This window comes from Gallus gallus, chromosome 3, assembly GCF_016699485.2.
Source record: "Gallus gallus isolate bGalGal1 chromosome 3, bGalGal1.mat.broiler.GRCg7b, whole genome shotgun sequence".
In the NCBI taxonomy this organism is placed as follows: Eukaryota; Metazoa; Chordata; class Aves; order Galliformes; family Phasianidae; genus Gallus; species Gallus gallus.
In genome coordinates, this window is record NC_052534.1 from 3,483,310 (window position 1) to 3,506,466 (window position 23,157).

The 23,157-nt window shown below is 47.9% G+C and overlaps 1 long non-coding RNA gene across 2 annotated transcripts; it reads left to right on the plus strand.

Annotated features, from left to right (window-relative positions):
* The first annotated feature begins 35 nt into the window (after positions 1-35).
* LOC121110245 lies at positions 36-13,119 on the plus strand. 2 transcript variants are annotated; one of them, XR_006938866.1, is made up of 2 exons: positions 36-10,699; positions 10,827-13,119. It is a non-coding gene; the product is annotated as an uncharacterized LOC121110245 (long non-coding RNA). The 2 variants fall into 2 exon arrangements; XR_006938865.1 differs by having other exon boundaries at positions 36-10,613.
* The last annotated feature ends 10,038 nt before the right edge of the window (positions 13,120-23,157 follow it).

Here is a 23,157-nt window from a genome sequence, read left to right on the forward strand (position 1 = left end):
TGGCCGCCCTCGGCTTCGTCCCTGTAGCCGCTCAGCCTTTCCGCCATCTTGAGTGAGGGACGCGGCATGTCAGGAGCGGGCGGCCATCTTGGGCGTTGGGGTTTGCCCGCTCCTGCGTGCTTTCGAGGCTCATTTTTGGATCTGTGAGGGAAAGGGCTGCTGGGACGGGAGATGAAAGCCTCGAAGAAGGCTTCGGCCAGCAGCTGAATAACAGAAACAAAACCAAGCCAGGCTTTCTGGGTGAAGAACCCGTACTGCAGGCTCACCTGCCCGCTGAGGAGAGGCACAGTGGCCCTCCCACATGCCCGCAGCCTCCAGGTAAGCCCTGCCCTATGCCCCAGAGCTTGCCTGCTTGCCTGCAGGAATGCAGCCATCATGTTAGTCAGAGAGGGGTTTTGTTGGTCTGGAGCCAGGCTGCTTCATGAGGTGATTTCTCTTGCTAGGAGAAGACAACAGGGAGGTGAGGAAATACACAGCTGTAAGATGTTTTCCAACCCTCAAAAAGAAAATGTCAAATCTCAGGGCAGTGCATTTGTGCAAGTTGTGTGAAAATGCTTCCCCCCTCCCATGAGAAAATGAGCCAGATTTGTTGAAATCTTCCAGAAGATCTGGTTGTTGCAGGGCCCCAGTTCTGCAAACAGGTCCAAGCTGGAAGCCAGGACTTTGTTTGCCTGTGTCTGGGGCTTTACCATCTCTCTGCATTGCCAGGCTGGATGACAAGAAAATTAACAGCTTTGTCCTCTTTGGGGACTTTGTTTTTCTAACGATTTGTATATATCTTCTCTAGGAAGAGCCAGTTGAAAAAACGCATGAATGTAATAAACTTTTGCTCAACTACTTTCAAAACACTGAAAAAAAAATCCAATCAACTTAAAACCAATCTGTTTTCCTGTCTGCAAAATGAAGCGTTTCACGGTTCTTGCTCAAAACACGTCCCAAAGACTTGAGTCTGCCATTGTAATCTATTAGTGCCAGAACCATTGAACAGAGAACCCACCTGAAACTAAAAAATAGTGCCTAAGAGAATGGTTTTTGTGGCTGTTTTTGATATGGCCCATGGGCTTGAAAAAGGGTTGCCTGATGCTGTCTGGGCACCAACAGGGCTGGAGGCCCCATCTATGCATCTCACTGTGTTACAGAGGACACAGCCTTAGATGGGCTTCAGAAGAGGCCAAGTTAATGTGTCTTTGTCAAGTAGCTCTGTGCCCTAAGAACTTCTGTTTTTACTCAGAAATCTCAATTAGGGTGCAGTTAAATTGCTCATGTTGCCAATGGCTCCTCATGTTGCTGTTCCTCAGCATCACTAAATGTCTTATCTCACAGCGTAGCCTTCTCCAACAGCTAGATCCAGCCCCTCCACGTGTCCACATGTATGTAATCTGGTTGTTTACTTCTGGTGATTAGATTTATAGTGGTCGTGTGCCTAATTTATGGGCATAAGGTTTTGTGGGGTAAACCTGGACTTTGGAGTAGTATGGCCAGGGGCTTACAACTCCTGCAGCCATTGTTCCTGCAGGACAAGACTGCTTCTTGTCTGTAACCCAATGTGGTCAGCTGGAAAGGCACTCCACAAGCTGTCCTTTATCATATGAATTGATTTGAAACAGCTGATGGATGTGACAGGTTCACTCTGTGGGCTGCCAACTACTTAAAACACACAGGTCTTGTTTCCAATACAAATCACAGATAAATTCCTCGTGGAAAGTATTATGTTAGCTGAAGTGGAAGTTTTAATCTTTAGCTTGCAAGAATGTTGGATGATGATTGTAATTCCTTGTAGTAAAACAAATTCTTCAATTTACGATCTCACTATGAGGCCAGCATCACTGGGACTTATCATGCTGTTTACCTTTCTTTTCTGTGCTTCTATTACACCAATTTGAACCTGGATCCTGTAATTATCAGGCTACTGGCCAAATATTAGAAAACATTCACACAGTTATGTGGCAACAAGACTACTGTCGGAAAGAAAGAATAAAAATATTTGGAATAAAAATAACCGGTGGAAATTCAACTGACTTAGGCTTGTATAGGCCAAGAGGCAGATCTTGTCTGATGGATTTCCCACTGAGGAGTGTGCGCTTCCACCGTGAATTTGGTTTTCATCACTGATTATTTTGTTTGTATTCGGAGAATGTTTCTATTGTCAAGATACAGCTCTAGGAGCAGAAAGAATGAGCAGCAATATGAGTGATCCATGCTAAAATGTCAGGATAATATTCCTATATCTTAGCACAGGGGAATGGTGTTTGCTTTTACTTTATCTGAAACCTGGTCTGCTCAACAGTTCTCACCCAGAGGAGTTGGGAGGGAAGATGAAGTGCCAGACTCCTGTCCAATTTAGTCTTGCTTTCACAAGACTTGAGTGAATTGCTGCAAAAAGTTGGCAGCGCTGTTGTGCGGGGTCATGCTGCATGTCAATCCTTGTGGGTCCCCTTTGGAGGAATTCTCTAAACATTGCTTTTGCATGCTGAGGGCCTTCAGGGAGAAGAGCAGGCTGGATTTCCTGCTGCCAGTAGTGTATTTCTGAGGTCAGAGAAGAGGAACTTGGCTCTCCATGTGTCCTGGGTGCTCTAATGCACTTTGAGCATTGCTCATGAGTTTCTCCATGGCTTCTTAGGGCAGAATCTCAAGCCCTGTCTCCCTCATCTCTTAAGAAGTACCTAATTTCTGGAGGGAAAGAGAGAGGGCAAGTGGCTTACTTGCTCTCTCTAAATCAGGAACCCATTTCTGAGCGTTTCAACAGGAGAGATGAAACCAGCTGAGAGTTGGGAGGGGCGTGTCTGAATCCTCTCAGGCTGAGGAAGATGCTGAACCTGAGTGCCCTGTGCATGGGATGGCTGATCTCAACACAGGGCTGCTGCAGTACAGCAGGACACAACAACTCATTTTGTCCTCTCAGCCAGAATACTGCAAAGTCCAGAAGAAAGCTGCAGCCTGGGAAGCCAGATTTTATCTATTTCCTTTGCCTGGGAGTGAACGCCTTGAGCTTTGATCGTGGTGAATAAGACCAGGAAAAAAGGAAATGTTGGGAACCAGATCTGACCCAAGTTTTTCGGCCAGCCAGGTCGCTCCGCTGTGAATGCCAGTCCTGCTTTTGGGCAACAAGGTCTTCGATAAGAAAAGTGAGGAATGGAAATGCAGTGCTCCAAATCCCATGCTAATTGCTGACCTGTTCCTTCCTCTCTGAAGCCCACAGGAAAGCTCCTGTACCCAAGAGTAAGTGCACAGGGGGAAACGGGCTCCTGACACAGGGAAAGCTGCTGGAGTGGTCATGCAAAGTGATTCCTCAAATCCTCAAATCCAGGCTTGTGTGTAGCCTCCCAGAAAACATCTGTTCTCACAACTCTTCCAAAGAAGACCTGTTCTGAAAGCTGTGCTTGCAGATGGCTTACGCTGGGGCACATTTTGAGAAGCCCCAAACCCTGCCCTGGCAATGCAAGACAAAACCTCACTGCACCTCTCCTCTGGGCAGCAATCCTTTCCTTGTGGCTCCGCCAGAGGATGCTACAGACTTCGGGAAGAGCCATGCAGCTCAGCCTGTCATTCGCAGCATTCTGAAATGCACAACCAGTCTCTCACTAATACAATCCCAGCCTCCTGGGGAGCAAGATGAAAGGACAGCAATGCCCAGGCCATCCGAAGTTAACCCTGCGACTTGCTGGGGCTCAACACCAGCCCCTTTGCAAGCAGGGAGTGCAGATGGAGCAGGTCCTTGAAGGGTGTCCTTAAGGGACGAGCTGTCAGCAGGATCAGTGCTGGGCTGCCCTTTTGCCAGAGAGAAAGGAAAAAGAGGAGTTAAGTGGTTAAGGAGCCAGGAGTCAGATTATACTGGAAAGGGCAAAAAAAGTCTGATTTGAGCAGTTTCCCTGGGGGACAAGTTCATCCCATGCTGTTCAGATGACTGTGACATTGAGAGGAGTCCAAGCACGTGTCTGCCGGAGTCTTTGAGGAGGAGAGGTCTAAAAAATACATTTTTCCCAAGTTTGGAGCTGATGAAGCTGAAGCTCTCCTGAACAGGAGCCAAGCCACCACTCAGCAAACCTTAGTGTTGTCCTCAAAATGGAGACAGAGCTTTCAGCATAGTCTACAAACGCAGATTCCAGACAAAGTCCTAATGAGAAACAAACAGCAGACTTTTGGTCTCTGTGTCAGTGGTACATACTGGTTAACCTCGAATGCAGTTCTCCGTAATACATTCTGACATATGATTTTGCTGCAAATCAAAGATGCCGTATATACTCCCTCTTACACTGGTTTTGCTTTAAATCACAAGAAGCTGGAGCTAGGTATGTTCTGGAAAAAGATTCCAAGGTCTCAGTGTCATTTGATAAGCATATGGATTGACAAAAATTCTTTATCTGATTTTTCTTTTTTTCTTGAAAATGAGGTATTGCAATACTAAAGGGAAACAAAATGCACTGCTCAGCGAGGCAGGGTCTTGCTGGGGACAAGCTGTGCGCTGAAGTGATTCAAGAGGAAAAAGTGGCTTCTTTACCTCTGGCTGATTGTTAATGCCCTTCCAGCAGAGAGGCTGCAGATAGCCACAAGGAACCGCACTCAGGGTGATACAGCATGGTCAGTGATAAACAGGACAGCAGGTGAGATGGACTAACAGCTCCTCCTGGCTTTGGAAATCGGTGAATCTGTGAATTATGGGAAGCAGTGCTTTTTCCATCTACTTTTACTTTGCAGCTCACCCCTGCGTTCAGGCCCCTGCGACACGATATATTCCCATGGCTCTAGAGGGGCTGCTTTTGGGTTAATTCACTGCAATCCTGACACCACGCTCTTGACAAGTGGTGTGCTAGGAGGATGGGAAACAAGATGTAAGAGGTGCCTCAGCAAATGGTTTGCTATGTTACCAAATAAATCCCCCACGCAGCTCATGCCTTATGTGCTCTTGTTTATTACACATATTTAAGCTCTTGGCACATTGTAACCTTCTGCTTCGCCCCGTAACTTTGAGAGAAGCAAAATATTTTAACCCGTAATAAACTACAGGCATCTCCCCCAGCAATTGCTTTTGCGAGCCTATGATTTCCTATCCTGCTCTAGGAAGCACTGAAGGTCTGATGCAGCTCTGGAGACCTCAGCCAAGTTTTCCTTCTGTATGCGAACCTTTTTTTTTAACTCCATAACTCTTCCTGTTTCCAGTGAAGCCTATATTTAAATAGTTTGCTGAGTCTGGGGCTCGGTGAAAGAGGTCTGTCAAGAGACTACAAAACAGGTGGATGATGTTTAGTCTCTGGCCAGCAGACACTGCTGATAGCTACAGGATGCTGGTGTTATCCCCTATTGAAAACAAACTGCCTCCTGTTTAGTTACAGGCACTTAAATATTAATAAAAAACGTAATCAGCAAAGGGGGAAAATACAGTTTATTTTTTTCCTTTCCTCTCCTGCATAGGGCCAAAAGGATTTTAGAGTAAATTAATATTAGCACCTTGCTCCAAGCCAAAAGAAATAAAGCAGAAAATCAAAGTTATTCTTAACGCCAAGAAAATTGCAATTTCATGCCAGATTTACAGTCATGCTGCTCATGCTGCTAGTGTTATCCTTTATTTTGACCAAGACATCATTAACATAGCTGCTGACTTGACAAAGGTGATGCCAGACAAACTTCACCTGATCCTAACAGTCGACTGATGAGATTTTTCAAGAAAGCAACACAAAAAGCCAAACAATAGGGCCCCATGAGAGGCTCCTGCAGAGTCAGAGCTGGTGGGACAGAGGGAAATCTGCTTGGTCTCCAAATGGGATGGGCAAGGGCTCTTTTGTGGTGACAGCTGAATTTTTAATTGGTCCCTTAGTGTTGCCTTGCTTGACTCCAAACTCACCTGGTGCCTGCAGATTGACTCTGGCATCGCAGTTCCTGCTCTGCACCAATGTGGATCCCCAGAAGCTGTGCTACTGACCTTAATTCAGGTGGGAAGGCAGGCCCAGAAGAGCGGTCTCAGCCTGGGAATGGTCTATCAATCCAAATTCTTTGGCAGTAGCAGAGAATTTAGGTTTGCATCTGGTTTCTCTGGAGGGCCAGAACTGATGTCTGAACCCAAGGATCTTCAAGGAGCTGAACTTTTTGCCTTGGGTGTTCCCATACCTCCAGCAGTGATTGGGCGTGGTGGTTTTGCACGATGAGTAAACACCAAATGCAGCTGCCTGGAGAAATAAACACCTGGCAAAATATTTTTGGAGGATTAGTCACTGTCTGTGTTTTTGGGAAGGTTGCATCCCCAGCTGCACAGCGCGTGTCATGGGGAGCCTTCCTGAACCCGTTCCTTTGGATGCATTCCTGATTTTATTGTCGAGTGGCTTCACACACAGTGTGCCCGTGGTTTTTCAGCATGGATGCTGCCTTTCTTGTATTGCTAGGTGTCAAAATGTCAAATGACAAAATGTCCCAAGAAACACCCTGGTTAGAGCCAATGGTCAAAGCACGTTGGCATGAATTTACATGTGGGTGCGACGCAGGAGGACAATCCCTGCTTATAGCTGCTGGGATCCCGCAGCATAAGATAACACATCTGACTTCTTGCAGAGGGCTTGTTCCTTTGGCCAGAAATCTGGGTTAACGTCAGCACAAGGAGCCACATGCAGAGCTCTGGGATTTCATCCAAGAAACCTGATCCACGTGATTTGAAATACAGATAAACAAGCAAAAACACTGCAGAAGGGGAAGGGCGAGAGAACATTGGGAAGGCACGATGATGGGAGAAAGCTGCTTGGACAGGGCAGGCTGTACACTGCCCATACACTGGTGGTGACAGTAGGTGACATGCAGCCCATGCTCAGAGGATCATTTGTACCCCAATATCACCTCTACATTTGCTGCTTTAGGAAAGCTACACCAGGTGGGGCTTCAGCTGCCTAAGCACTGTTACAGTGCAGTCCCCAAATCCCAATGTTTGGTGACGTGAGATGCAGCTGGATCAGATAAATCAGCCATCATCTTGCAGTGGCAACTGGAGATCAGCAGCATTTTCTGTCAGGCTCAGAGAAGGCTCTTCCCAGTTGTAAAGCTCTGGATAAATGGGTTCTCATCTTGCTTCTCGCTGCAGAGAGGTGGTTTGGAAGCAAATTACAGCAGCAGCATGGAGAAGGGCACGGGAACACTTGGCAGCAAATTGCTGCTTCCTGCAGCAGCAGCTGGTGAAGCACCTCATGTTTGCCAGCAATGGGCAGGGATGGATCCTGCTTCCCAAATACGTGGTTCACATGGATACCAAACTGCAGTGCCTCCCCAGCCTCTATTTTTGTTTGCAACAGTTTATCACATTATCTGTCAACACTAACTTCAGAAGGTCTGTAATTTGCAGCATCACCTCTGATCCTACCAGGAACCCTCATAATTATCTACCAGCTATCAGAAAGAACAAGAGACACAAAAGCTTCTTTGGACTATTTAAATAATACTGACTTTGTGCTTCCCACTAGGTTATTAGGTAGCAGATTAATTGGAGGCGTGTGATGCATCTAGTCTAGCTACAGTACCTCCCTAACTTGGCTTTGCTGGGCACAGAACCAGCCCAGTGCAGTTTTTTTCCCTGCCTTTCCCTTTTATTCCACCTCCCCTAGTTCCCTGGAACTGCATCCTGCAGGATGATGCTGGAGGAACATGGGACACTTTCATCTCCACGTGGTCTGCAGCAAGCATTGCTCTCTGCAAGTGGAATGTTGAGCTCATTAAAAACACAATTAATCCCTTTTTATCTATCAGTGTTTGTTCCCAGCTCAGTCATTAAACGAAGGACAGAAGTTATGTCCTGCTAGCAAACTGGTTATTTTTGGAATCCTACCAAAGAGTTTCTCTTTCCACCAAGCTGCCCTTGCCCTCTCCCAGTCCCAAAGGCTCCATATGCAAGTGGGAAATACTGAATTATTTACCTTAGAGAGTCACAGTGAAGGGCTGCAAAGGAAAAGAACAGGAACTCATTCTGTTCATTGGTCTGGTGGTGCCATGGGACTGGTGCCCAGCAGACCTGGCCTTGCCTTGCTTCCTGGGTACCTTTGGTTCCATTACCTCCAGACAAAGGAAGAAGACCAGGGCTGTACAAGTTTACCCCAAGGTCATGGCTGTTTGCCAGTTCTGTGCCAACAGCTGTGTGGCACCATTTCACAGCCAGTTTTCCTTGCTGACAGCACCAAGTAGGACCTCTTGCTCTACGAATGCGCAAATGATAGACATGTTTCCAGGCAAATAGCAAATATGTATATATATCTATATAAATATGTTTAAGAGTATGTTTCCTGAACTACCATTATAAGGGGGAGAAAAAAGTTTCCCTACTTCTCACACCTTTGGACAAAGCAGTGGTGCTGCTCAGGCCACAAGTGCATTGTTAAAAGCATCTGCTTTCACTTAAGGATCTTGAAGGATTGCAGAACTCCGGGAACATGCAAATTCAAGAGCTATAGAAGTGCCAGAGTGGAGAAAGTTAAATGTTCCCTCGAGGGCATTCAAGTTTACAGAGTTTTAGTTCACTTTAATTAGAATCCCAGAGCATCATCTGCTGAAGGGCTTCTTCATTTGTATTTTATTATTCTCCATAATAAGTGTGTGTATTCCTTTCTTGACCCCGCAGAGCTGTGCACCACAAGGTGAACTCAACTCACATCACACTGGCCCGATAACAAGAGCCCAGTCACACGAGTGTGCAAGTGATGCTGCCGTGCACAGGGGACAAAATGCATAGGGAAGCAAGTTTGACTTGAATTTCCCTGTAGAGGACCTTTCAATGCACCTTCAGTGTCCATCTGTGTGTGAGTCCCCAGGCTGCCTTAAATGCACCCTGACCCCACTGCTGGGGAACGCCTGCCTGTTCTGCTGCTGCAAGGAAAGCACAGCTAAATCCCAGCGCCGCTGGGGCTGAACGCAGCAGTGCTGGCTGATATCCAACTGAGGCTTCTGCTTTGGTTTTCTTTTCTTTTTTCTTTTTTTTCTTTTCTCAGGACGTGCATTGAAACTTAGCGCCAAAATTGCTTCTTTTCTCTATTGCTGCTCGTTAGAAAAAGATCATGTTGCCAAACTTGATAACGTGATGCAGAACCCTATCCTGACAGCACGCTTTGGCTTTGGCTCAGGAAGTGCATGCAAGCACCTCAGCCCTTGCCATCATCCTTGGGCTCTATTTTCTTCCCATGTGCTGTGGTTTTAGAGAAAAAATGTTTGAGAGCAGTGTGGCAGGCTTCGTATGCAATTTTATTGCTTTCAGAGGGCTGGGACAGGAAGGGCATGCTGACCACTCGCACTGGCTGTGTGCGCCCATGTCCATGCTGGGTTTTCCCAGCCAGGCTCTGTGCTTCCCGTTGTATCATTTTCCTTAGCTCATTTTGGGAAAGAGGGCAAGGAGTTTTGCTGCAATGTTCCCAAAAGGTTCACCTACGGGGCTGCCAATATGAAGGAAAATCAGTGGCACTGGGAAATCTCAGGCACCCTCACTGTCACAGATTTTGATTTGTGCAAATGTTGTGTCTGCAGATGGCAGTAAAGAATGCCTTTCATTCCTGGGAACGTGGGCAATAATTGTGCTTTGGCCACAGCACCTGCTTGCTTGCACCAAAATGTCGCTGCGGCAGCACGAGCTGCCAGGACCCACAGGGAGAAGGGATCTTTGGGAAAGGGGAGCTGTGCTGGAGCACAGCAGGGGCTATTTGTTCAAGGCTTTGTAACCTTGGGGAAGTTGTTTTGGCTCCTTTCATTTCTGGGCTGGTGACCCAGGTGGGGACATGCTGCCCCATACCACAGCCAGCACCAGCAGATCCCAACCGTGCCTGATGTACATCACTGTAGACGGGTGATTTCTGGCTCTGCCTTCTCACGATTTCTCATTTTGCTTCCTCTGTCTCAGTAAGAAAATATCATCCAGCTCATGACATTTCCTTGAAGTTACTTGTGAGCTGTTCCCAGTGCTCGCCAGGGCAGCGCTGCACGCAGCCGGCAGGACCTGAGCCAGCTTCTCCACCCAGTGCCGGGGCTGATGAACTCCCTGGAGATGTGTTTGCCATCACCATGGCCTTTAAGGAGTCCTGGAACATGGTCTAATTTCATGATTTTTTCCATCTGGTTTGCCAGTTTAAAGCCGTTTTCACACATGGCCAAAAATAACTTCATTTTTCTCTCATGAGCTCTGGAAGCAGAAGCTTGTGGTGGTGAAAGGACACCAGGCATCCACGGGAGCAGCTGGGACACAGCAGGTGCCTCCTATCCCCTGAAGACCGTGGAACAGGGGGGCACACAGGGACAACCCTCAGGCAAAGAGGGGATGAATGCCTGAATGCCAGCATTGGATTGCTGTCACAGCTCAGACATCCTAGGGTCAGCTCCATGCTGCCCTCTCGTCCACCACATGTCATTGTCCCTGAGCCCCTTCTCACGGGACAGCTTTTAGCCCTGCTGAAAGCAGCACCAAAGGGAGGAGGAGAGATGCCGATGACCTCGCTGCTGATGTCAGAGCAGAGCTCTGCACTTCGTTGCCATGGCAATGGAACAAGGACCACAACACACATTTTCTGGCACAACATCAGCCGCTCCCACTGCATCCCAGGGAATGTTCTCATGGGACCACGGGCTTCGCCTGCTGTGGTCTCATTCTTGGATTCCTCACCTTACAGGTACCTCCTGGTGAAGCAAAACCATCTGATCTCTGCTGCTCCTTCCCCCCTAGGATGCTGTGCAGGAGTGGAGCTGATGATTAGAGGTGCACCATGGATGTGCTGGGAGATGCCAAGAAATACTGTGGCCCTGTGCCCATGTGTAGTGTTTCTATGGCCTTGTTGTGATCTGGGGTCTTGCTTGAATTTTTCTTTTTTTTCTTTTTTTTCCAGGAAACAGCTTCTCTCAGTGATTTTCAGCATATCACAGTAATTTTCTGGAAATGACACCAAACCACCCCGGAGGTGTTGAACAGAGGTGAATCAGCTTTATCAGGTTGGGCAAAGGGAAACTTGGATCCTCAGTGCAGAGGGCAGTCTTAAGTGGAAAAAAGGCTGTGAGGCTGTCACTGGGGGGAACTGATCCCCAGGCATCCCATAGCTGCAGCCAAGCCTTTGGGCCCAGGCTCAGCATGTTGTGAAGCAGCTGAGGACACGCATTTTTTCCCTAAATCCTTCTGTGCATCCCATCCTTAATTCTCCACTCCTTTCCTTCCTGCCAAAACAGGGGGAAGGAATGTTTGGGGAGTGAGGTCAGTGGGAAGGCTGTACTTGCCTCCATCTGGGCTTGTCTGGGGCTGGGGCATGCAGGTGGCCAGAAGGACAGATGGGAGGATGCGGCTGCGAGCATCTCCTGTGCACCTGAATGACTTCTGGTGTTATTATTTGATCCTGTGCGAACTGAATGATTTAAGGCTGTGGAATTTTGCTCCTCCCAGAGAAAGGAACCAAGTGGCCAGCTCAGCGCCCTGGCTGCTGAGGTTCACTGCTCCTCCCCACCTCTCTCCTCCTGCTGCTCCTTTTGGGATAACAATGGCAGGATCCAGATGCTTATCTGACGCTCCCACTGCCGCCCTCGGCTGAAGCACAGCGGCTGTGCAGGGGCAGCAAGCCCAGTCCCGTTAGGATCAGGCTATAGAGTAAGAATTCACTGGGATTAGGTGTTACTGAACAGGAGGCACCGCAGTGAAATGGCAGATTTCGCATGTGAATGGTACTAATGCAATCCCACAGCAGCCACAGCTCCAGTACACATGGATTTGTCACCTGTTGATAAATCACTAAAATACAGGCCAAAACTAAGCTGTGCAAAGGACATAGAAATAGAAGAAAAGAAGCCTTGCTGCTGAGCTGCAGCTCCTGCTTGAGATTTCCTTTCCCTGTACCCATGCCCTGAGGACTGGCATTTCCAGCGTCCACATATTGTGATTATGCATCACAGTCTGTATTTCCCTGAAGATAACCAGGAAACATGTAATTATCAACCTCATCTTGAACTAAGAGCCACAACAGCCCCAAGGGTCCTTATCAAATGAACCAAGTGAGTTTTTGGAACCAGATTTTCTGAACAGCACAGCCCCAAAGTGCTGGATAGGGACAAACCCAGCTCCAGTGTGGCAGAGTTGGGCTGCATGGGATATGTGCATGGTTATGTGAATAGATTTATGGGAGATATTGGGAAGAATCTCTGGATTTTGAATTTTCTTTGACATGGGTCAGCGCTCAGCAGTGAGGTTTTGGAGCAGCAGTGCCAGGTACTTTTCCTACAGCCCTGGGGAGTAGCATGCCAGGTTCTCTACGCCAGTATTCTTCCCACTGAACCCCGCTGGCTTTCCAGAGAGGGGATTGCTGTTGGCTTCTTATTTTTATTTAATGTGATATTTTGCTACGTGGGGCCATAAGGGAGCACACAGTGGATACAGCAGCAGGGCTGCCCTGAGTACACGATAGCAGTAGAAAACTGCTGATGCTTTCCTGTATTGTGGGGTGCCTCCCTGCAGGAAATAGCGCTTTGTGGTGCGGAGTGCTTCGCCTTCCTGCGTGGCCCCTCTGCTGAGCACTGGGAAAGTTGGGGTGTACCCATGGCTGGGGAAAGGGAGCGTAATGCTGAGGGGCTGCAGGAGCCCCACTTCCCAAAAAGCCCTCCAAGGTCCACCAGACTGCCCCGTTATATAAAGATGTGTTAAAGGATTCAATCTGCAGATGCTGTCGGCTCACAGCATGATGAGCAGTGATTTAACCATGGCAGCAGAGATGCAGCTGACTGCTGATTGCTTCGCCACTCTCTCACTGGTGCCACGGAGGTGAGGCTGAGGAGTTGGGAGGAGGATGGGGTGTTGAGCACTGGAGCATGACAGCTCCAGGGAGGGGACGCTTCTGCCTCTGTGACCTTTGTTTGGGACCCTGTCTTCACATGAGTCACCGCATGCAAGGAGGGTGTGTTCAGCTTTTCCTGTGCCACCTCCCTCTGGGGACCATGATGCTCCCCTTCCAAGCACGTTTCTCAGAGACAAAGCCTGAAGAAATGGTGCCAGAGCAATGAAAATGCCCTGCAAACCCGAGCACTGCCTGCACACATGGTTCTTAATGTGCGGCACGCCTTTCCATCAAGCTAAACAATGCTGACCATCATTTCCAGGACAGACTGCCTTCGGTAACACCTTAATAAACTTTTCCCTTTGTTTGACATCTTGGTTTCCTTTTTCTCGGACATTAAGCTGCTTCCTCTAGTTCTCTGGAGTTCTTCAGATCGAGGTGGAGACACATTTCAGATAAAGACATGCCATTGTTCTGACAGGGAGGAGCTGGGCAAGATCCCCATCCGACCTCATGTGCACACCTATGGGATATGAACCACCTCTCTGGGCAACTGTTCCAGTGCCTCGCTACCCTTAGTGTAAAAAACTTCTTCCTTATGTCCAATCTAAATCTCCCCTTTTAGTTAGAAACCATTTCCCCTTGTCCTATCACAACAGACCCCGCTAAAGAGTCTGTTCCCTTCCTTCTTACAGCCCCTTCAGATACTGAAGACCACTCTCAGGTCTCATGGAGCCTTCCCTTCTCTCAGCCTGTCCTCACAGGGAGGTGTTCCATCCCTGGGCTCATTTCTGTGGCCCTCCTCTGGACGCTCTCCAACAGCTCCATGTCTCTCCTGTACTGAGCACTCCCCATCTGGACGCAGTGCTCCAGGTGAGGTCTCACAGCACAGAGCAGAGGGGCAGATCCCCTCTCTCACCCTGCTGGCCACGCTGCTTTGGATGCAGCCCCGGATACCATTGGCTGGCTGGGCTGTGAGGACACAGTGCTGGCTCATGTTCAGCTGCCATCCACCAATACCCTCAGGTCCTTTTTGGCAGGGTTGTGCTCCATCCTTACATCCCCAGCTTGTACTGATACTGGAGGTTGCTGTGACCCAGGGGCAGACCTTGCACTCAGCTTTGCTGAACCTGAAGAGGTTCCCCTGGGCCCACTGCTCAGCCTGTCTAGGTCTCCCTGATGACATCCCATCCCTTGGGCTTGTCGACAGTACCATACAGCTTGGTGTCATCTGCAAACTGCTGAGGGTGCACTTGATCCCACTATTGATGTCATTGATGAAGATGCTGAAGAGCGGTACTGACCCTGAGAGACACCGCTCATCACTGATCTCCATTGACCACCACTCTCACTCATGTTCCATGAATATTTGCATGTCAATGGGCCTGGTCGCTGCCGATTTCTGCCAAAATCATCTCTCAAAGCCATAGTGCTTATACTTTTTGTCATTCTTAAAGAAGACATGGTGTGGAGTGAAGCCTTCCCCAATGTTTTGGGGCTGATAACCATCATCTCCATATGTGAAAAGAAGGTTTACTTGGCATCATCTCCTTGGTCAAGGGGCTCCTGAGTCACAATAAGCTCATGGCTTTTTGCTTTTTTTTTTTTTGTTAAATCTCTCTCTTAATTGCTTTATTTTAAGTGCAGTACTTTACATCAAAAACTCATCATCCAGTCTCATGAGCTCTGCTTCCTCCATCCTGACTTCAACTTGGTGCAAACAGATCATCCAAAGAAGCAGCCACCTAGCACGGATGGTGCTTATCTTTGCCTTTGCCTTGACTTTCTGTTTATACATGATTATGATACGAGGCTTATATTGAATTATGTTAGCTGAAGATAACCCACTTGTTTACGTTGGCTTTGATGACACCAGAAATGAAGCTCCAGCAGCATGCAGCAGCTGGCTCCTGACACATCCTCCATGTGAGAGCTGTGCAAAGGAGATCATTCTGGCTTTGTAATAAATGCAATGCCCTTTGCCTTCGCAAGCATCGAGTTGAGCTGAGTTGCATGTAGTCGAGTGTTGTAATGCATTAACTGAGTGAGACTCAGTAGATGCAGCCCCTCAGAGGATTTCCATCTCCTTTTCCTTCCAGTACCTGCCACTAGACCCCGCCTGTTCCTTGGGACCATCTTGCACGTGTGTGAGGCCAGCAGCTGTGGGGCATGGGATGCTGCTGCACAGCCACGTTGTGTTCAATTTAAGTCATTTTGGGCTACCTTTGATTTTTTCCTCATTTATGTGTTTCCTGCTTGGAGGCCCCAGGCTACAAACCTTAGGCAGGAAATTTAAGGGAAGACCTTTATACAGATATACAAAAAAGTTTGTAAAAGATATACAAACTTTTGCAGGAGGCTGAATGAAAGCAGGCAGAAAATTGTGCACTGGGAATAAACATTCCATAAGAGGAGGAAATTCGTGTTTAATACAAACCCCACCACTCCCATGGCTTTGCTCCAGTAAGGAAACCACAGAAATTTGGAGGCACCTTCGCTCGTGCATGCATGTGGGTGTCCTAGATGTAAGTGAGGGCCTCCCAAAGTCAGTGAGGGGCCCCAGAATCTTCACCTTGGATGCCACTGTCTATGTCCTGACATCCTCACTTAACAGGGATGAGTTACCCATGGGAAAGAATCCTTCTGATCAGTAAACACCAAGAGAAACAAGTCCTTGCCTATCAACCAAAATGCTGCAATTGCTTCTCATTGTGCCAACGTAGCTTTCCTGCAGGCAGCAACTTGAGCAACTAAAAAACTAGGTGGTGCTGCCTCATCTCTGGGACGGAAGGAAAAAAGTAAGTGCTGATGGATCGTCGTTTTCCTCCCAGTCCATTGCTAATTCAGCAAGGATCTCCAACGCTGCAGGGCTTGGTTGTGCACCTTGAAGGTGAAGAGGAATGAGCAGCTGGAGAAATGGGTGAGGGGCTGTGGGACACGTTGGCCTGGGTGACTGCTGATGTCCATCCTCGGAGCAACAGAAGTGCTAAAGTCTGCACTGGAGAAGAGCTATTTGAGAGCTCTGAAATAAGGTTCAGTTTAGCAAGAGAAACCTCAGCTTTGAAGATGTTACTGGAAATTGTGCTGAAGTTTTCAAATTTTAAGAGGAACAAAAAGGGCGTGAAAGCTTCAGAGAAAAAAAAAAAAAAAAGCCACCATCAGTGCAGGCACTTCTCCCCAGTTCTGGGGCAGTTTGAGATGAAAGCTAACACAGAGGCATTCAGTGTTTTGTAAGCCAAGGTTCACCTGCTGCTATTTTGAAATGCAACATGAAATTTTGGAAGCACTTCTCCTATCAAGCAGCATTCCTCCATGGTCAGCCCCAGGCATGAGAGACCACAGGGTGATGCTTACTATCGATAGGGGAAACTCCCAAGCTATGCCAACAAAAGGAAAAAAGGCTTTAAAGTGTGTTAAAGATGTTTTCTCATCTGTTTTTTTTTCCCAACTTCACAGCCAGTTTGGCTGTTTGCTCAGGCCCTTCCTGAACACGCTGCAGACATTGCTTTTGGAGGCTGGGAACTCTTAACAACACTTTCTTTTTTTTTTTATTATTATTATTTTTTTAATGATTCCTATTTTTCCAGCTATTGTCACTGTCGTATGATGTGATTTATTCACCATCTCAAGCTTACCAGCGGCTGCCCAATGAGAAAGGATGGCCGAGAGTCCACCAGCCTGCGTTCAGACCAGGGGAAGAACAGCCAGGCAAGGGGCAGATCTCCCCTCCTCCTCTACAGGCAATGAAAGGGAGGAAGGGAGGCATGCAGCGCCAGTGCTGAGAAGTGAGGCGGTACTCGGGTGGGAACTCACCATTCATTTCCTTTCATCCAGATAAGTATTTGCTTACTCCATCAAAAAACATCATCGATTGCCCCTCCTCTGCCCTACATTTACACTGGGATTTTGCAATGGTTTGCCTAGAAAGGGGTGAAAATGCCAAAGGATGAAACCCTCAGCATAAGCAACTTTGAATGGCGTAACAAGTGGAGAGTGACCCCAAGCCTTCCCACTGCTCCCACTTCTCCAAATGAAGCTTTTTTCTCCCCCTTTCATTTTTTCCCCCCTCCTCCTTTTTCTTTTCGGAGAGCCAAGGAAATGGTGAAGGGAAGGGAATGGGGAAGCTGTTGGCTCTACATCACAAAGCTGCATCGCACCTTTGTCTTGGTGGTCTTGCTATGAGTTGCTGAGCGTAGCAACTGGACCTTTATGCCCTTCTTTGAACAGCCCCCTTCCTGCTAAACTAATTGGAAAACAAGCAGAAGCCTCCAGATGCTCAATGTCTGTCCAGTGAGAGTCATTACATCCACCCCCTCTAATGATGTCCATGCTTCCCAGCGGCACTGCAGCCACGAGGCTCACGGGTGGTCTCACTGCTGGATGCTTTCTGAGCCTGCAGCAGATCCAGCCTTCCAAAAACCATCTGTATGAACACAGGGTAGAAGCATTTCTGCATTTACAGTGGTTTTTGTTTCTTTTTAATATGTTTTATTTTGTTTTTCCCCCAAGTGGAGTCCCAGCTGATAAAGAGTTAAATAAGTTTTTTTTCAGGGCAATGAGCTCAGGATCAGCATTAAGTGCTGCAAGATCTCTGCCCTACCCTGCTGGGCAGGGTCTGGCCCATTGCCCACAGACGTTCCCCAGTGCTACCTGAATTTTAGGCTGGAGCAGAGGGCATGCAGTGCTGATGGAGGGTGGTGAAATGCCCTGGGGTCAGCGAGGTATTGAGCTCTGGCAGATCCTGTTGCTGCCTTGGAGCAGGGAGATGTTTTCTTTCTCCTCTGTTAATCCCAAACACATGGAGGGGAGTGTGCAAGCTCAGAGCGCGCATTGCAAACAGATGCAGAGCTAACCTCTGCTGTGAGCTGCTGTCAAAGCATCCCCCTCACTTCTTGTGTCTTTCTTTAAATGTGCAGCAATGGGACGATGGGAAGGCTGGGGAGGCAAGTGAAAAACTGCTGCAGAGAAGTGCACAACGTTGTCATTAGTTCTTGTGGATATAGGGTCACACAGGAGCATGTCAGAAGGGACGGAGCAGTAAGGAACCCAGCTCCAGGAATGCTCCCTGAGCAACCTGAATTGGGGAACAAACCCCATAAAAACATCATTTCAGAGCAATTTGCCATTCAGCAATAAAAGTAGATACACAATTTACATAGGAAACACCCCCAGGAAAACAAATGAGTGTAATGAGTGGAAAGGGGACGGTTTGTGAGTTTGGATCTTCCCTTCACCGTGTCCTCACTGCATGTGTTTTAATTTTCTTTCCACTCCACTCCTCGTTATTACCAAGGAGACAACAAACAGCTCCTCACTCGGACTGCCGGTGGGGAGGAGAGCTTTCTGCTTGGCAGGACTGGAGGTGTCTCGAGCTGATAGGAAAAGCATCATTTCCCCTGGTTTCATTAGTGAGGAGGGCATGGCTGGCCAGCGGAGGGCTCCTTGCTGGGAAATCCAAATTGTGCAGGCATTGTCTGTAGGAAGTGAGCCCAGAAAGGAAAACCCGCAAAACTCACCACTTTTGGAAGCAAAAATTAAAAGATGTGTTTGCAGGAGTAACTCAAACACCCTCTGCATCACATAAACTAACTGCTTAGGTGCTTGGTTTTTCTTGTTTGAAACTCCAAAGGTTTGCCAGCACTGCCTTGGGATGAAGGAAGAATGTTTGTGTAGGTATTCACATGGTATGAGTGTTATCTGGGTATGGCATTCACACTGCTGGGCTGTTTTGCAGAGATAAAAATATTAAAGAGCACTGGTCCCAAGACAGAACCCTGGGAAGCTCCATCTGTGACCTCCACCTGGACCTAGAGACATTGACCGCAACGCTCTGGCTGCGACCATCCCACTCTTTATCCACTAAGTGGTCCAGCCTTCAAATCCATCTCTTGCCAGCTTAGAGGTAAGGGTGTGGTGTGAGAGCATGTCAAAGGCCTTGCACAAGTTCAGGTAGATGACTTCAGTTACCCTTCCTTTGTCTACCAAACCAGGAAGAGCACCCTTCTTCTCTTTGACACAGCAGACCTCAGCCAGAGAACAGACTGCAAGGCAGCTGCGTTTTCCTCACCTCTACAGTTCTCTTGGCCCATGAGCAGCTTCATTCCCAAGCCAGCAGGCTGTGGAAAATCCCACCAGCTTTACAGGACATGGGAACCAGCCCCATGCTCTCCATCCACTGAAATGATGCCAAGCCATTTTCCTTCCGACACGCGTGTTTAGGTTTGGAGCATTCCCACCCCAGCTCAAACGCTCCCTGTCTCAGCACTGGATGGAAAGCACTGCCTGTAGCACAAAAGCAAATGGAGGACAAACAAACAGAAGCTCAGAGCAAGGTGTGATGCCATGCTCTGTTTCTTCTTGGCTGGGCAGATGGAGGTTGGCGACAGCAGGAAGCACTCCCGTTATAGGGCTGCCTTTCACGTGGGCTGTTGATAGCGGTGTGTTCACAGCCCTCGTTATTTGGGGGGCATCCTGCTGTTGTGTTTGCATCACCAGATATGCATCTACCTATGTGCATCAGGGTCCCTCTGAGGGTGGCTGCGGCCCTGGGGCTCTGCAGTCTCACAGCACTGGAAGAAGGGCTTAGGAAAATAACTCTCAGTTACCACCAAATATTATGATATGTTTTCCTTAGCTTTTCTTAAAAACTTTCTTATGAATACTTGTTGATAAAAATAGAAAAAGGAATGAAGGTTTTCCTCAAAAAGAAAAAGGAAGAAAATAATACTCATAAATGCATATCCAAATAGGCATGCTTGTGCCTGTGATATCATAACGTGTGTGTGCTCACACCTCTTTGCAAAGCCTTGCTGGGCAGAGTCACCGATCCGTCCTGTTACACTCTGAGTTTTGGAAGTGTTTTTTATTTTTTGTTGTTGTTGTTGTTTTCCCCTTGTATTCCAAGTTACTTGCTTCTCTACTTCCTTCCAGGCTTTTTAAAATAACCCCAGGGCTCTTGGCAGCTTGGCTGATGCATCGCATCGCGTGCGCCGGCTCCTGGTGCTGCTGTCTGGGAGGAGCTGGAAGAGGGAGGGCGGGGAGAGGGGCCCACAGCTCCATGGGTTGGGGTCTGAAATCACAAGATGCTAACAGTTCAGCAGAAAGATAATGTACCACTGACAGATGGAGACAGACACACCACCATAGAAACAATCAGAAGACACTGCTTTTGGGAGCTGCCCCTTCTATGAGAACCTTATCAAACATCGCTGTTCTTTTTCACCTGGCTGCCATGCATGCAAGCCAATGTACCTATTGTTGCCATAAATGTAATTCTGATGATAGTTAGGAACTAAATGAAGCAGTATCCTTTTTCCTGATGGTCATTTTTGTTGCAGCCCCACTAATTCCAGCCACTAGGCATCATCCTTAGAAATGTTCAACTGGAAAACATTCCAGTTAGCAAGATTTTCCGACTTTGAAAGCAGATGATTAAGATCTGACATGGAGGTTCCTGTCCTTACAGCACACTAATACAATCAAGTGTTATTGCAAGCCACAGAGGAGGCTATATAAATGGTGTTCTAAACCACCACTGGGAGCCAGCCCAGCTGCACCTCACTACATCTCACCCCAGCCTCTTGCACTGACTTACAGCGTCCATCCCCACGGCATCGGGGTGGTGAGGCCCCGCTCTTGCTCGTCCCTGGGGTCCCAGAGGAAACCCAGTTCCTCCTATTCTTCTCAGCAGCTATTTGTGCAGGTGTCTCCCCGCCCCCAGGGCCATTGTCCCTTGTCCTAGCCTTGAGCCTTCTGCACAAACACTTAGGGATGATGTCAGGCAGACCGTATACATTTCCTTCTTTGGCCTCTGAGAAATGTTTTTTAACCAAGTCCTTCATTATTTTTATTTGCAGTGTGCCTTTGGGCAGGATTTCTGGTCTCCAGAAGATAATTTGGTTTTGATTAGCAGCCCAGACAGGGGTTTATAGACTTGTTCAAACGCGGGGGTTGAGAAACCAAACCCCTTTAATTTAGAACCAGGACTTTTCTTGCTTTTCAAATAGGATCATCAACCCAACCAAGAAGAAAACTTAATAAGTGTGATGTATTTAATAAAAGCAATAGAAGCATGATGTGTTTTTAAGTTACCAAAACCTGCTCTCCTGCCAAACCTGTGGGCAAAAATATTAACATAAGCTTTGCAGATGTAGATGAAGATCTCACTAAAAAGTGCAGGGGGGGGGGGGGGGGGGGAGGCTTCCTGTCCGAATTGCAACCAGCCTGTAAACAGCTCTAGCAGGAAAAGCCAAACATTTATTTAAAAATTAAAAGCCAGTGGAACAATTTATTACCTGTATTCTTGCAAATGGAAGGAAAGGATCTGATGCTACAGTTTTGCTCTCATCCATTGCACAGGGGCACTGACTGCCACATCTTACACCCCATTAGAGCTCATGCACAACATAAGGAAAAATATCACCAGCAACTGGTCAAGCATCTGGGGCAGCTTCTTACACATCACTTCTCATTGCACATCTAAGTACTGATGGTTTTGTCCATAACCCCCACTGGAAAGGGTTCAAAGGAGCTGGGGCTGAGAACAGGCCATTTTTGGCCATGGAACTTTGACAAAAATGCTTGTATGGGCTGACTGAAATACATGGTAGACTGAGTGCTCAGTTTGTTGGGCTGTGTCAGCTGGAAAGAGAAAACACTGGCAGTGTTTTTACAAAAGGAAAGATATGTTCTGGGGTAACAGAAGGAAATGCTTTTGTGTTGAGCACTGTTATTTTGTAACATATAAAAGGGAATTCTTCCCATTTCTTCCAGTAGGAAATTCTGAATAAAAATAATTCTCGATGGCATCAAAGTATTTTCTCCTTCCAAGGCAGTGCTGGAGTTTCGTTGCTGAACCAGAACACCCCATGGCTTTCAAGTGCTATCTGTGCTTTCCCTAAGCAACATTTCTCCTTTGCTCAGAGCAGACAGGTAATGCCACCCCACAGCTGGCCAAAGTGGATTTCATGGGATGTTGGCAATAGTGTTGCATCTCCTGCCCTCTCTGTTGGGTTGAAGGTTATGGCAGCTTTAGGTGTGCCAAGGTATGGAAGCCAGCATGGGTACCCAGCACCCAGGTCTCCTGCAGGGATGTGGTACATGAGCAAGGCTGGGCAATGAGAACAGAAATCCATAGTTCTTAGATTTTGGAGACTTTCATACTTAGGGTGTAAATAGAGATGGAGCCCAGGTAGCTCAGACCCCACAGCTCTTCAGCCCCAACAGAGCCAGGTGCAGTGCCCCAGCCTCTGGGTGGATGTGGCAGGCATGAGGACATTCACAACAGCGGCTGTTCCTCATCCCAGCTCTGCTTATCACACCACTCTCCTCACATCTCACGGCAGCCCCGTGGTGTGCCAAGATGCTGTGCTCCTCATTAGCACTTGGCTCTTTTGTTCTTCCATCCTCTCGTATACCAGACGTTTATATGATTGGGCAAATGAGCTGTCCCACGTTGCTTGGTGTCATCGAGCCTCTCCAGCCCATTCATCTCCATCCAGAGACCTCCAAACAGCGAATGGAAAGCAAAAGGAGCATTGTATCTGGAGAGGCTTTTGTGCAGCTCTGCGGGACGGGCTATTACTCAGCCTGTAATGCTGTCACCGACTTGACCTCTCCGCAAACGCTGCTCTAACTGGCAGGAATCAGCTTTAGAAGGGACAGTTTGCAGAATAAATAAATAAATAGCTGCTATGTGTTTGTTTAAACATCACAGAGCACTGCGTTCACATCTTTGCCTCGGAACTGACAGCTTCCTGTGGAGCCCCTGACACCAATGTAACCCAGCGGACTGCCCTGCACCGGGATCGAGGTCAGGTGAGGGGATATTGGGATGGGGCTGAGGCTGCAGTGGTGCTTCGATGGGCTCGGCTCCATTCTGGCAGCCTGGAGGTTCTCACGACCCAGCTCCTATTCCAGGGCTCGTCCAGCTATTTAAAGCACACCAAGAGGGGAAAAGTGCTCTGAAAATGCAGTTTCTGTGCACTAGATGCCGTGCCAAATATTCTGTCCCTTTCATAGGCAGATGGTAAGGGATCCCACGGCTTGTCGTGTTTGTTTTTTTGCCCACTTTCAGCAGCACATGCTTGAAAGCTACAAGGCCCTATTAGGGATTCAAAAAGTCATCTACAGGATGAGTGAGCAGAGCTAGCCCTCCAAACCAAAAAAAAAAAAGCAGGATGCAGGCTGCTTTCTCATAGAGCAAAACAGCACCGGCCAAAATAAAGAAAGCACTTCTGCAGCGAAACGCCTGAAGTGGGAAGCAGCAGCCTGCCTTGCCCAGGGAGAAGGGAAGAAAGAGAGGCAAACATCCCGCCTGCGACCAACACGCAACCACGCTACAGGAAGCAGTAGCCTCCGGTGATAAATAGGAGCCCCGGCAGCACAGGATGCGCGTGGGGTGAGCTCG